This window comes from Meriones unguiculatus, chromosome X (assembly GCF_030254825.1).
Source record: "Meriones unguiculatus strain TT.TT164.6M chromosome X, Bangor_MerUng_6.1, whole genome shotgun sequence".
In the NCBI taxonomy this organism is placed as follows: domain Eukaryota; kingdom Metazoa; phylum Chordata; class Mammalia; order Rodentia; family Muridae; genus Meriones; species Meriones unguiculatus.
Genome location: NC_083369.1, coordinates 110,564,974 through 110,580,932, shown reverse-complemented (window position 1 = coordinate 110,580,932; position 15,959 = coordinate 110,564,974).

Sequence of the window (15,959 nt, the reverse complement as noted above, 5' to 3'; positions counted from 1 at the left end):
GAGCTTGATTATTTCCAGCTGTCTACTCCTTCTTGGTGTGTCTGCTTCTTCTTTTTCTAGGGTTTTTAAGTGAGCCATTAAGGTGCTTGAATGAGCTGTCTCGAATTTCTTCTTGAAGGAACTTAGTGTTAAGAACTTTCCTCTTAGCACTGCTTTCATTGTGTCCCACAATTTTAGGTATGCTGTGTCTTCATTTTCATTGATTTCTAGAAAGACTTTAATTTCTTCTTTATTTCTTCCCTGACCCACCTGTCATTTAGTAACAAGTTGTTCAGTTTCCATGTGTGTGTAGGCTTTTTGCTATTTCTGTTATTGTTGAGGTCCAGCTTTATTCCATGGTGATCAGACAAGATATAAGGGATTATTTCAATCTTCTTGTATCTGTTGAGGCTTGCTTTGTGACCCACTATATGGTCTGTTTTGGAGAAGGTTCCATGAGGTGCTGAGAAGTAGGTAAATTCTTTTGTGTTTGGTTGTAAAGTTCTGTAAATGTCTGTTAGGTCCATTTGATTCATGACCTCTGTCAGAGACATTGTTTCTTTGTTTGATTTCCGTTTTGTTGACCTGTCCTTTGTTGTGAGTGAGGTGTTGAAGTCTGAAGTCTCCCACTATTAATGTGTGGGGATCTATATGTGCTTTAAATTTTATCAATGTTTCTTTAACAAATGTGGGTGCTCTTGTATTTGGAGCATAGATGTTCAGGATTGTGATGTCTTCCTGGTGGAATTTTCCCTTGAAGAGTATGAAGTGTCCTTCCCCATCTCTTTTGATTAACTTTGGTTGAAAGTCTATTTTATCAGATATTAGAATGGCTACTCCTGCTTGCTTCTTGGGTCCATTTGCTTGGAAAGTTGTCTTCCAACCCTTTACCCTCAGGTAATGTCTATCTTTTTGTCTTAGGTGTGTTTCTTGTATGCAACAGATTGCTGGGTTTACGTATCCATTCTGTTAATCTGTGTCTTTTTATTGGAGAGTTGAGTCCATTGATGTTGAGAGAGATTAATGACCAGTGGCTGCTAGATCCCTTGATTTTGATGTTGGCTGTGGTCATAAGGTTGTGTGCTTGGTTCCTTTTTGTTTTACTGAAGTGAGGTTATTTATTTCCTGTGTTTTCTTGAATGTAGCTAGTTTTCCTGGGTTGTATTTTTCCCTTCTAGTGTCTTCTGTAATGCTGGATTTGTTTGTAGGTATTGTTGAAATTTGTTTTTGTCATTGAATATATTGTTTTCTCCATCTATGAGGACTGAGATTTTTGCGGGGTATAGTAGCCTGGGCTGACATCTGTGTTCTCTTAGGGTCTGCATGATATCCGTCTAGGCCCTTCTGGCTTTCATAGTCTCTGTTGAAAAGTCAGGTGTGATTCTAATGGGTTTGCCATTATATGTTACTTGGCCTTTTCCCTTGCAGCTTTTAGTATTTTTTCTTTGTTCTGTATACTTACTGTTTTGATTATTATGAGGCAGGAGGATTTTCTTTTTGGTCAAATTTGTTGGGTTTTCTGTAGGCCTCCTGTATTCTAATTGGCCTCTCCTTTAGCTTGGGGAAAATTTCTTCAATGATTTTGTTAAAAATATTTTCTGGGCCTTGGAGAAGGGAGTCTTCTTTTTCCTCTATACCTATTATTCTTAGGTTTTGTTTTTTCATATTGTCTTGGATTTCTTGGAAGGTCTGTGTCAGGAATTTTTCGGATTTAACATTTTCTTTGACAGATACATCGATTTCTTCCATTGTATCTTCTACACCTGAGATTCTTTCTTCCATCTCTTGTACTCTGTTGGTTATGCTTACCTCTATAGTTCCTGTTTTCTTCCCTAAATTCTTCCTTTACATTATTTCCTCCATTTGTGTTTTCTTTAATTTTTCCAATTCTATCTTCAGGTCTTGAGTTGTTTTGTTTACTTCCTTCACCTGTCTGATTGTACTTTCTTGTTTTTCTTTTAGTTCCTTCAACTCTGTTTCTTTTATTTCATTCAGTGCTTTAAGCATTTCCTTTCTAAAGGCCATAAACTGTTTGGCTGCAGCTTCCTCTATTTCTTTATGGATGGCAATATTCTGTTTGAGTTTATCTTCCTCTATGTCTTTACGTATCTTATTTGTTTCCTCTGTTATCATCTTCATGAGCATAGTTGTTAGGTCATCTTCTTGGATTCCAGTTATGCTGGGGTGTCCAGGGCTACTTGCCCCTGGGTAACTGGGTTCTGGAGATGCCATATTGCTCTGTCTTTTCTTGCTTGAGCTTTTATGCTGGCCTCTACCCATTGTGCTATCTTAGGTGTTTGGGGTTATTTTCTGGTGGTTCCTGGGGATCCTGTGGTGGAGAGAATCCCCTTTGCAGAAAGCTCATTTTTCCTGAAGGATGTCTTCTCAGCCTTTTGGGGTATAGTCCCTGGATGGCTGGTGTTTTTTTCAGGAGTTGCTCACCTCAGGGATATAGACCTGAGTGGTAACTGTGGTCTTTGTTAGTCGAGAGGGTTCTCCTCTCACCCAGGGAAGTCCTGAGGGCAGCTGTGCTTTTTCTGGGTTTCTTGTTGTAAATTTAATGATCAGCTGCTGTGACCCAGTTGGACATCAGGCGCTCAGCAACTGTTTGTGCCTGTGTCTGGAGCACAGCTGAGTGATGGCCCCACTGGTCTGCTAGACTGCTTGGCTTTTTCTAGGGAAGGATTGGGTGATTTAAGCCAGTACAGTTTCCTTCCTTCCCTGTGGATTCTCTGGAGACACGGACTCCCAGTGTCTTTTTTGCCCTGGTGCACACTGCTCAGTGTCCACCAGCCGGCTGGCCGCAGAAACTGCCTGTGCCTGGAGCACAGCTGAGTGATGGCGGCTCAGTCTCTGCCAGCTGTCTGGTGCGCAGAAACTGCCTGTGTCTGCCTTTGTGGCCTTTGGGAGCCTGGGTGCCTCCCTAAGCTGGGTAATTTTCCGGGGACCTTTTCAGGCTGGGGGTGTTGGCTGAGTGCTCTGAGATCAGACCAGCCGTTTCCCTCCCTGTGTGTTTGCACCGGACAGTGAAACTCATTCGCTGGTGCCCTGGTGCCCACAGTTCTATCTCAGGCAGCGAATCAGGCGCGCAGGCAGACAGGGCTCTGTGCCGGAGCCTGGGTCTCGGGCTCTAGCTCCGGGCTGGGTCCTGGGGTGCCCATGGAAACCGAGTCTTTTCCAGGGGATGTCTGGGTAACCTAAGGCCAGTCCCAATCGTTTCCTATACCCTGGGGTTATCTCTCGACTGAAAATTCCAGTCTCTGATACTGTGGTGCGCACAGTTCAGTCTGGGACCGTGACCAGAGACACTGGCATGTGGCTCTGGGCTGGGGCTGGGGCTGGGGCTGGCAGCCGGCAGCCAAGTGTCTGGTGGAACCGGGATCTCTCCGAGGTTTAGCCGGGTGAGTTAAAAGCTGATTGAATCCCCCACCGTGGGGTATCCTCTCACCTGGGAAACACAATGACTGTGTTTTATGGCCGCGAGTTCTGATTACTGGTCACTGTGCTGATCCTGCTGCTGCTGCTCAGAATGAGAGTCTTCCCGGCGCCGCCATCTTGCCCCTCCCAGCGCCAGTTTGTTTTTAAATCCTTCTCATTCACAACACCCATCATTTCATGATACCTGACTATCTGACCAGAACTTAAAAGACATGAAGACTTATGAGTAAGGGTCCCTGGGTGTCATCTAAATGTCCCACATAATCAGACCCACCAACGCACACTGATTTGAAAATTTTAAATTTAAAATGAAATAATGAAACCACTAAATTTTATTATATCTCCTGATAGAGATTCCAGAACAGCAGTATTTACTCATGAATGTACTGATCCAGCTGGAGTCAGCTTCTTGTAGGGCAAAACTATAATTCATAGGTTTTAGAGAATATATGTTATAGGAAGTGTATACTTATACAAAGCCAGTGTTTTACCACTCACTGCATTATTGGAGCACACTGCCTAATCCTGAGCAAGGCTGAGAGTTTCCACAGAGAAGGAGGAGGCACCATTGTCATTTAATGGCTATAAGATATAGCTGGGTATAGGAGGAAAGCCATAGAGGCTATTTACTGTTTCCAGATCATAAATAAACTTATTTACACTGTCATGGTGTGGAGTTGCATGGAGATTTAAAGAGAAACAGAAAACAACTTAACATTCCCTGATGTGGTGTAAAGAACCTACCTTAAGTATTGAAAGTAGATTCTACCAAGTTCTAGATCCAGCAGTGGAAAGTCTACCTCTAGCTTCCCACACAGGAAGGCCTGCTAGTCTGTAGACTGTCTCCCAAGTCCTGATCTTGCATGTTCTTCTACATACTCTCTTTCACAGCAAAACAACTGTCAAGCAAAAGTCAAAATATCCTCTGCCCACCCATACCATGCTGCATCTGTGCCAGTATCTTTCAGTCCTTCACAGTATACACAAGGGAAGGGAACAATTAAAACAACCAAAGTGGCAAGTACTCAGCAAGTGAACATCCTGGGCATCCATTTCAGTCTTGCATTGACAATCAGGAGCTGTGTGCAGCTGCTGTAGATGACAGAACATGTGGCCTTTCCAAAAACCTGTGAACTAATTTTGAGAATAAGGCCTTTTCTCAACCTTCCCTTGGGCAGGAAGTCACATACCTGTTGCTCTGTGTATTGGGGGAGGTTGCCCATGAAAAATTTGGGTGCCCATGTCCTAATTCAACTGGCAAAAAGAAAAGGTCTCCAAGCACTCTCCTTGTCTTTATAGGCATTGGGTTTTTTGATCCACAATAATTTACCTAACTTAGAGCTCCAGAATGACCAGTGCAAGCACAGAACAAGCAAGGGAAGGAGAAACAGCCTGCTGGTGTGCAGAGGTCAAGAACCAGGTTGTGATTCAGGCTCTGGAGAGAAAGAATCCATCTATAGCCATAACTCCTAAACTAACTCTTTGTGTGAGCAAGACCACACTGTTTGGTTGATATTGCCATCTGTTTTGGGGCACTGAGACATTGTTCTACTCTAAAAAAAAAAAAAAAAAAAAAAAAACTCAAATCATCACAGTCAAAAACCATGGCTTTCTGGGACCCACAAGTTTCAGCCACCATCTCCAATGTACTCACTGACCTCAAATTCAGAGAATAATCTGTGAATTTTGGCAGGAACCAGGAGACAGACAGCATACTCATGGGATTCTAGATATTCCCTTTGTTACAATTGAAGACAGAGCCCAAATGAAACAGCATTTTCAGTGGGTGGAAGACACATGAATTCTGTGCAGAATTTTTTCAGTAGCAACTACACCAACCTCTCAACTCCTCCTAGAAATGCAATGTTTTCAGTTAGTGATAAGGGTATCCTTCATTCATAGGGCTTTTCTGCCTTACAAGTGCATACCTTGCAGAAATCCTCACAAGTTCAGTAGAGATTTCCATTCCTTTTCATTCCCAAGTCTATACTTCTCCCTCTCTGTTATTGAAGCAAGCATTTAGTCAATGCATAAGACAAGGCAAATGGAATACCTAAGACTGATTAACAAGATACAACGTAGCTTGGCCATAGGACCCTTCCCAGTGTGACCATCTTTAATTCCTTTGAGTTCTACTAAGAAAAATGCAGGCATCAACCCACTGAGAGGGTTATCAGTGTCCACTTCTAAACCATCCGAAGTCCTTGTCTTTTTGTCCTAACCTCTGTTCCTTATTTAGGTGATTGAGTACTGACCTATGTAGCTCTGCTGTCCAGAATACATCATGTCTGTTTCCTCACTCTCAAGATGCTTCTTTACATTCCCTGGTTTTGATATCACAAAATGTTAGGTCAGATGGAACTTCTGGGATGTGGATGGTAAGTGAGGATGCTCATAAAGAACATCTAAATTGCTCAGCTCATTTATTCAACAAGAAGGACCCATTTTTCTAGGATATGTCTTGTGCTCTCAGCCAGCCTTTTTCTTATAGCCCTTTCAGAAGTATAACTTTTTAATGGGAAATTGGATTTTTATTTTTATAGAGTTAGATAATAAAAATATAATTTGTCTTTCATTTTCTTTTTATTATTTACCATACTGTAAAAATTCACAGAAATTTTCGCCCTGTGTAAATACCAGGATCATCAATACATTGATCATTTCTAGCAGCAAACATTGTTAATTAATGTTGCCTCTGTTTATACTTCTCCATATCATCCAGTGTGTGGAACTCTATCATTATACATAACTTTAGTTACTTATTTCCTTCATAATTTTTGGAACAAAAGCTACTTGTACTTTACAATTGTTATTTTTCTTTTTTTTTTTTTTTTTTTTTTTTCAATGCAGTTTATTCAGGAACATTGAACAATCCTCGGACCCCGGGGAAAGCCAGCCCACAGCTTAAATAGCCTCTGGGTAGCCAACCCAGGCATGCCACGGGGGCAATGCAGATAGGTCCACATACATGGAAGCAAGCCAGATCCTCGGCCTTAGCCAAATGTGGAGTTGTTCCTGACAGAGAGCACTCACCATCGGGAAGGTGGAGGGCGGAAACCAGCTCCATCTTTAAGGCATAGCATTCTGCAGCTCTCTACAGTTCCCCCTTTTTGTTTTAGACGCATCAGGCAAGAGTAGAGGTCTGAATTTAAATCCGACAGAGCATTCTGCATTGTTTTATGCAACAATTGTTTATTGTTATTCATTTCTCATTATTATTTTATCACACAAATTTGCTATTATTCATTCATAAATTATTATATTCATAATTCTGTTCATGTAGTGACTACTATACATACACTCTTATTAAGCAATTTGACTTAGGCATATATATTTTCATACACATACATCTTTTGTTTTATAACTTGTAGTGGGAATATTTGTATGTATTGCATTTTCATCAGCTCAATGTCTGTAAGAACATACACTTATTGAGTTGTATATATGACCAAAAATTATTTTCTAAAAGAAATAAAAGTGTAAAAATTTAAAAAATTATTATGGTTAGCTTCTTTTGGCAGTCCACAGCTAGCATTTTTTATACTAGATCCTTAAATGGAAGTTACAAAAGAAAGAAAAAGAATCTTTCTAGTCACATAATGAAGGCCAAATCTTCACAATATCATCTCTAATCAATTATCTCCCAAATGTCATAATTTAAAATAATAATACATTACCAGATTGGTAATTTGGGATTCCACATGAAAAATTTTTGTAGTTATATAATTCTATTTGTGAAATAACACTCTTTGCTATCCAAATCCTGTTCTTTATTTTTTTCTTTTCTTTTCTTTTTTTTTTTTTTTTTTTTTTTTTTGAAATGGGGTTTAACTGTGTAGCCCTGTCTCTCCTGGAACTCACTCTGTAAACCAGGCTGGACTCAAACTCAGAGATCTGTTTTCCTCTGCTTACCGATTACTGGAATTAAAGTCTTGTTTTTGAATTCTCCAGTCCAGCTGAGAGTGGCCATTGTCACAGTAAATTCTACCAGAGTGGACGCAGGACTAGCCACAGGATTATCATCATGGATTGCTGCAGCCATGAATCATCTGAAGGAATGGGCGAGCATGGGAGCGTTAGCAGGCCTTCTGGTGTTGGTCTCCTTGGTTTGCCTGTGGTATATATGCAAGATTAGAGTCTCACAACAGTGTGATGCAGCCATGATCATTCAGGCCTTTACAGCCATTGAAGCAGGACATTCTCCCCAAGCATGGTTGGCTACCATAAAAAGCTAAAATGTTATGCTCAGGATGCGAGGCTAAGCACTGCACTCAGGGTCAGCCGCTTTGGACCCAGAGAAGAGCATGTCTGATTGCATGCGGGTTGATGCCCCAGGTCCCACCTCTGAGAAAAAGGTATCGGACGGGTCTGATGCTCTTTGGGTGGATGACACCTAAATGAACATCAGTACAAAGTCCCAATTTATTTCTAATATCAGAGATCAGACCTCTACTCTTGCCTGATGCGTCTAAAACAAAAAGGGGGAACTGTAGAGAGCTGCGGAATGCTATGCCTTAAAGATGGAGCTGGTTTCCGCCTTCCACCTTCCCTATGGTGAGTGCTCTCTGTCACAAACAACTCCATATTTGGCTAAGGCTGAGGATCTGGCTTGCTTCCATGTATGTGGACCTATCTGCATTGCCCACGTGGCATGCTGGGGTTGGCTACCCAGAGGCTATTTAAGCTGTGGGCTGGCTTTCCCCAGGGTCAGATGATTGTTCAAGGTTCCTGAATAAACTGCATTGAAAAAAAAAAAGTCTTGTTTTTGTCACATGTACATATCCATCCCAATGCCTTCAACACTTTTATATATTTCAGGATGGAGAATATTGTATAAAGTACATATAAAATCTGGGAATCACCTTCTCCATACAGTAACTTTGTCAAAGTTCCTCTGTAGCTCTGAACTGGTAAAACTAGATAAACTATGTTCTTGAAAGTACATACTTTTGGTAAATAGCATCGATATTCCATTAAAAAGCAATGATATTGGCTGGTGAGAGTTAATGGTTGGTTTTAATCATTTCTAAAACCACAAAGTATATTATTTATTATACACTAATTATTAACATTGGTAAGTAATTCTCTTCAGATTTAAATACTTCTTTCCAGGTACACTAGGACCTTAACGTTGCCTGCAGTGCATTGCTGCATGTTCCTACCTATTTTGCTCCCCAGACAGTTCTGTTCACAGGCAACTTAATGTGGATCCATCCAATGAAATTGTTTTTCTAAGACTTTAGCTTTTAAATACAGGAGGAAGCATCATTGCACACACAGGTGACAGTGACAGAAGCAGCTCCAACTATATTTACATTGCCTTTCATTCATTTGTCTCTCTTTTTGAAAGATAAAATATTTTTGCCTCCTAGTGATTTTTCCTGCTTTTCCTTCATGCTTACCTGCTTACATAGCACCACTTATGATATCATCTTGCAGTCATGTTTCAATTTGTTTAGAAGATCCATTAAATCTATGGCTTACACTAATCTTAACAAATGATTTTTAGTGATACCTTTAATGGATACAGTTAAAAGTTACTTAGGGATATATATAATTTTCCAAATTTTCAACAGTATGGCTCTTTTAATGCATATCTTTTTAGTTCCCCTCTTTCCTCTACTTGATTATAATCAGTCATGACGAATTGAATTGCTCCTCTCAATATCTGCTGGAAAATCTACTCAGCTGAAGAGCTAATCCCATTATCAATTCCCCTTCAATAAAACATTAGTGCATGTTGTCAACTTTTCTCCAGTTTCTAATAACTTAGGACTCATTTCTTTCAGACTCTTCAATAGAACCACCATTAATGTTTGTATTTCTAAAATGCAACTAAGACATAACTGAGTATTTAAACTTCATACCCTCATGGTTTTGTTACAATCTCTGTATTTCAGCATCAAAACCATTGTGATATATATATATATATATATATATATATATATATATCCAGAAAAATACAATCAATGCTATATAGAGAAATAAACAAATGAGAGGGAGAGAGAGAGAGAGAGAGAGAGAGAGAGAGAGAGAGAGAAGATTAAAAAGAGTAGATTATGGAGGCCTCATCACAAAATTTACATTTCAAAATCTAGACCTGTACACACACACCCCATTTTTTCCTTAAGATTTGAGACCAAAAGGCCTGCATACTAGTATAGTTCACTGTGAATATTCCACTCTGGAAGTTTGAAGGATAGAAATACAAGAAGGGAAAACATCTCATTTGAGATACAAGGACAAGTAAAGACTGATGTACTAGTTTGAAGAAACTGGCTAGAAAAAGGTCCATTTTTCAGGCTTGCATCTTATTCAGGTCTTCAACTTAATAAACAAGGCATAATCATATTAGGAAGGTAAACAAACATTTCTCATTTAATCTACTCAAAGGTGTGCACAATCCAGAAACCTTGTCATTGTCACATATTAGTTATAACTAAAATGTACCATATCCAAGAAAAAAGGATATCTAAAAAAAAAAAATTCCAGGACTTAATTCATGTCTAGCTCTACTTTAGAAACACTGCTAAAGTCTCTCAAAATAAATGTAGTGAAATTTTGTTAAGACTTTCTAAAATGAGGGAGTTTCAACTATGCTACATACAAATCCAAATTAATTATTGTCATATTATAAACAAAAGATTGGATGTTCCATTTTCTGAGATTGAGCATCTTGGACTTAATATATATTCTACCATAATAAAGATCATGCATGACATAAATTCATGTTATGACCATTTGCATATGTTTTCTATTAAATTCCTAGCCACATATTAATCATAACGGTAACTGCTTTAATGGACAGACTATATTACATTATTTATATTTTTGCATAGGTTTAATATGAATACTTTATGAATTTATAGATTATTAATGATAAATTCTTCATATCTATAGCAAGCTGTTTATTCTTTACATAGTGATTATTTTTAATCTTGCAAATTTTTTATTAATTATTTAAATGACATTTTTTAACTTTTTAACATCTATTTTAATTAAAAAGCTATATCATTGTCCTCCTTTCTTCCCTCCAATCTTACCTATTTTCCCTCATTCCAACTATTTCTACGGCTCTATCACTCTCAAATTAATAGCCTCTTCCTCTATGATTATAATTAATATATATACATATATATATAATTAATACTCTGATAAATAACTTCTTCCTTTGAAAAATCAAGCTACATTTTTCAGTGTAAATATTGACAGAGCTTGAAAGGACAATTCTTAAACTCATATGGAAAAACATTGGGAAAGAATCATCACTAACCCTTTATATGACAGAGGACTCATATACAGTATATATAAAGAACTAGAGAAGCTGAAAAGCAGCAAAACAAGTAATCCACTTAAAAAATGGGGAACAGAGCTAAACAGAGAATTCTCTGTAGAGGAATATCGAATGGCAGAGAAGCACTTAAAGAAATGCTCAACCTCATTAGCCATTAGGGAAATACAAATCAAAACAACCCTGAGATTTCACCTTACACCCATGAGAATGGCCAAGATCAAAAACGCAAGTACCAACATATGCTGGAGAGGTTGTGGAAAAAGGGAAACCCTTCTCCACTGCTGGTGGGAATATAAACTTATACAACCACTCTGGAAATCAATCTGGCACTTTCTCAGACAACTAGGAATAGCGCTTCCTCAAGATCCAGCCATACCACTCCTAGGTATATATCCAAAAGAGGCTCAAGTACACAAAAAGGACATTTGCTCAACCATGTTTGTAGCAGCTTTATTTGTATAGCAAGAAGCTGGAAACAGCCCAGATGCCATTCAACTGAAGAATGGATGCAGAAACTGTGGTACATCTATACAATGGAGTATTACTCAGCAATGAAAAGTAAGGAAATCATGAAATTTGCAGGTAAATGGTGGGACCTGGAAAGGATCATCCTGAGTGAGTTGTCCCAGAAGCAAAAAGACACACACAGTATACACTCACGCATATAAACCTACAATATAGAATAAACCCACTAAAATCTGTACAGCTAAACAAACTAAGCAAAAGAGAGGACCCTAACTAAAATGTTCAATCCCCATCCTGAAAGGCAAAGAGGATGGACATCAGAAGAAAAAGAAAACAGGAAACAACCTAGGAACCTGCCACAGAGGGCCTCTGAAAGCCTCTGCCCTACAGACTTTCAAAGCAGATGCTGAGCCTGATGGCCAACTGTAGGGCAGAGTGAATGGAATTTGATGTAAGAAGTGGGAAATAGTAAGAGCTGGATAGGACAGGAACTCCACAAGGAGAGCAACAGAACAAGAAAATTTGAACACAGGGAACTTCCCAGAGACTCATACTCCAACCAAGGACTATTCATGGAGATAACCTAGAACCCTGACAATGCAGCCACTTCTGATGAGAACTGATAGACTAAGATCAGAAGGAAGGAGAGGAGGACCTCCCCTATCAGTGGACTTGGGGAGGGGCATGCATGCAGAAAGGGGGGAGAGGGTGGGACCCGGGAGGGGAGGAGGGAGGGGCTTATGGGGGGATACAAAATGAATAAAGTGTAATTAATAAAAGTTAAATAAAATATTAGAAAAAAATAGAATTACTGAAACAATCGTGTACAACAACAAATTGTTTGGAGGTATCTCCATCCCTGGTCTCAATCTGTTTCATAGAGCAATAGTAATAAAAATTGCATGGTACTGGCATAGAAACAGAATGATGTATAAATAGAGTCAAACAGAAGACCCAGAAAAAAAAAAAAACCTCACAGACATATGGATAATTGATTTTTTTTACAAAGAAGCCAACACAATACAATGGAAAAAGACAGCATATTCAAAAAATGGTGCTATTTTAATTGGATGTCTACATGTAGAAAAATGCAAACAGATCCATATTAATCACCCTGCACAAAATTAATATCAAAGTGGATCAATGACCTTAACATAAATGAGACACGCTAAATCGGTTAGAAGAAAGAGTGGGGAAGAGCCTTGAACTGGTTGGCACAGGAGACAACTTCCTGAATAGAACAACAACAGCACACACTTTAAGATCAACAATTAATAAATGGGACTTCATGAAACTGAAAAATTCTGTAAAACAAAGAACACTGTCAGCAAAACAAAATGACAGCTTACAGATTGGGAAAGGTTCTTCACTAACCCTATTTCAAACAGAGGGCTAATATCTAGACTATATAAAGAACTCAAGAAGATAAAAAGCAACACATCAAGCAATCCAATTAAAAAATGGAGTTCAGAGTTAAACAGAGAATTCTGAATAAAGGACTATCAAATGGCAGAGGAACACTTGTTTCTCTGAAATGCTTGTCATCCTTAGTCATCAGGGAAATACAAATCAAAACAAACCTGAGATTTCACCTTATACCCATCAGAATGGCTAAGAGCAAATACTCAAGTGACAACAAATGCTGGAGAGGTTGTGGAGAAAGAGGAACCCTCCTCCATTGCTGGTGGGAATATAAACTTGTACAACCACTTTGGGAATCAATCTGGTGTTTTCTCAATTAGAAATAGTGCTTTTACAAGACCCAGCTATACCACTCTTAGGCATATATGCAAAAAAGTTCAAGTACACAACAAGGACATTTGCTCAACCATGTTTTATAACAGCTTTATTCATAATACCCAGAATCTGGAAAAAACCCAGATGTCCCTCAAGTGAGGAAAGGATACAGAAAGTAGAGGACATTTACACTATGGAATACTACTCAGCAATTAAAAACAAGAAAATCATGAAATTTGCAGGCAAATGATTAGAACTAGAAAAGATCATCCTGAATGAGGTATCCCAGAAGCAGAAAGACACACATGGTCTATACTCACTTATAAGTTGATATTAGACATATAATATAGGATAAACATATTGAAATCTTTACACCTAAAGAAGCTAATTCAAGAAAGAGGACCTTGGGTAAGATGCTCAATCCTCATTTAGAAAGGCAAACAGGACGGACTTTGGAAGAGGGCGAAAACAGATAACAGGAGAGGAGGCTACCACAGAGGGCCTCTGAAAGACTCTATCCAGCATGGTATCAAAGGACATGCTGAGTTGCCTAGTCAAACTTTGGCAAGAGTACAGGGAATCTTATGAAATAAAGGGGGGGGGGAACAAAAAGACCTGGATGGGACAGGAGCTCCACAAGGTGAGCAACGGAACCAAAAATTCTGTGACCATGGGTATTTTCTGAGATCGATATTCCAACCAACGTCCATGCATGGAGATATCCTGGAACCCATGTACAGATGGCAGCTCAGTATCCAAGTGGTTCCCTAGTAAATAGAACAGGGTTGGTATCTGACAAACTCCATGGCTAGCTCTTTGATCACCTCCTGTGAGGGGGGAAGCAGCCTTACCAAGCCCCAGAGGAATACAATCAAGCCAGTCCTGATGAGACCTGATAGGCTAGGGTCAGGTGGAAGGTGAGGGGGGTCTCCACTATCAGTGAACTTAGGGAGGGTTATGGGAAGAGATGACTGAGGGAGTGTAGGATTGTGAGGGAATGAGGAAGGGGTTACAGCTGGACTAGAAAGTGAATAAACTGTAATTGATATAAAAGACACACACACACACATATATATATATATATATATATATATATATGTTTCTGACACAAAACACAAAACTTCTAGGAAATTTAGAACACAATGTAAGGAGTAAACATAAGAATCATAGGAATAGAAGAAGTAGAACAGTCTTTTCTTAAAGGCCAAGAAAATATCTTCAGCAAAAGTATAGAAGAAAATTTCTCTAACCTAATGAAAGGGAGGACTATAAATATACAAGAAGCTTAAAGAACATCAAAAGATTGGACGAGAAAAGAAAATCATTCTGCCACATAATAATGAAAACCCTAAGTGTGTAGAGCAAAGAAAGAAAATTAAATGCTACTAGGGGAAAAGGTCAAGTATCATAAATACAAAACTATCAGAATTACACCATACTTCTCAACAGAGATTCTAAAAGCCAGAAGGAACTGGGCAATTATCATGTAGACACTAAGAGAACACAGATGTCAACACAGACTACTATATCCAAGAAAACTTGTATACACATATCTAAACATTCAAAGCTAATATCCACAAATATAAGGAAAACATGTACTATCAGTCCTGTATTGCTCAGAATGATTATTTTTAGTTCTACTAATTCATCTGAAAATTTCATAATTTTGTTTTTCTTAGCCTTTGAATAACATTTCATTGCATCACAATACCAAAATTTCATTATATATTTTTCAGTGCCTTGATATATCTACTTTATATTTTATATGAGCAGACATGTGCCCAAGAGTGTTATACCAGAATTTCACATTAGATCTATTTCTAGGTTTTTGTGAGGAACCTCCACACTGATTTCCACAGGGGTTACACCATTGTGTACCCCCACAGGTAGTGAATAAGTATTCCCCTTCCCCTATATCCATGCTAGGGATATAGCTTAATATACTTTATGAAGTAAAGACCTCAGTTCATAAAGATCCCAGTTCAAAAATGAAGAAATTTTATAATGATATTTTCTGATAACTATAGACATTCTTTTAATTCTACATTGAATTGCAACAAATGGTGATTTTATATAAAATAGTTTTATTGTGTACTCTCATCCCTTGAGGGAGGACATTTTGTCCTTCATCATAGTAAAATGCATTGTCTTCTCTTTCACCTTGAGTCACAATTTTTACTGATGTAATTTCTAATATATTCATAAATTATTTGAAAAAATTAGATTCAAGTAGGTGTGTAAGCAATTTATAATTTGAAATGTCATTTTTATCCCCAAACTCTCTGATTACAAAATCCATATCATGAAACAAAAATTGAATATCGGTTTCACATACATACTATTCTAGCAACTCATACAGCACAGAGCAATATATATGATGATTATCCTCCTAGAAAAATGAGATTACTGTGAGATATTTAATGTAAAAAATAAGTACATAAAAAGATGTCAGGTTGAAATATAAGTTATAGAGAAAATGACAAAAGCCTAAAATGGTAATGTCACTAAGGTAAATGATTGGTATCATTTATGTAAATGATTTGTATGACAGTGAAAGGCTAACTGAACATGAAAGAATTGACAATTAAAATATTAGGTAGAAGTAAGAAGGTAAGTGGAAAATGTGAATATTTCTCTTAAAGAAACATTTTACCTTTTTCAGTAGAACTCTGGTAGCACTATAATTTTGAGACTATAGCCACAGAATTCTTAGTGGATTCTATATATATAGATGAAAAGTTATGTGAGAACAGAAGTATGTATTTCATTTTATAAACCCAATTCTAAGAACTGTGACTGACTTTTCTTCAGTAACTGAATTTCTATATCTTCCTCTCTGTCTACAGATATAAATAACATTTGCATGATCTTACTTGTCTAGGTTGAATCTAATGTATCTCTTTTATTCTTCCATCAGTGTTCTAGGAAAGTTTGCAAGACTGTTTTCTAAAAAAAAAAAAAAAAAAAAAAAAAAAAAAAAAAACAAAATCTAATAAATGAGCTCATATGGGCTCTCTACTAATCACAGAATTTGTTAGTTCCAAGC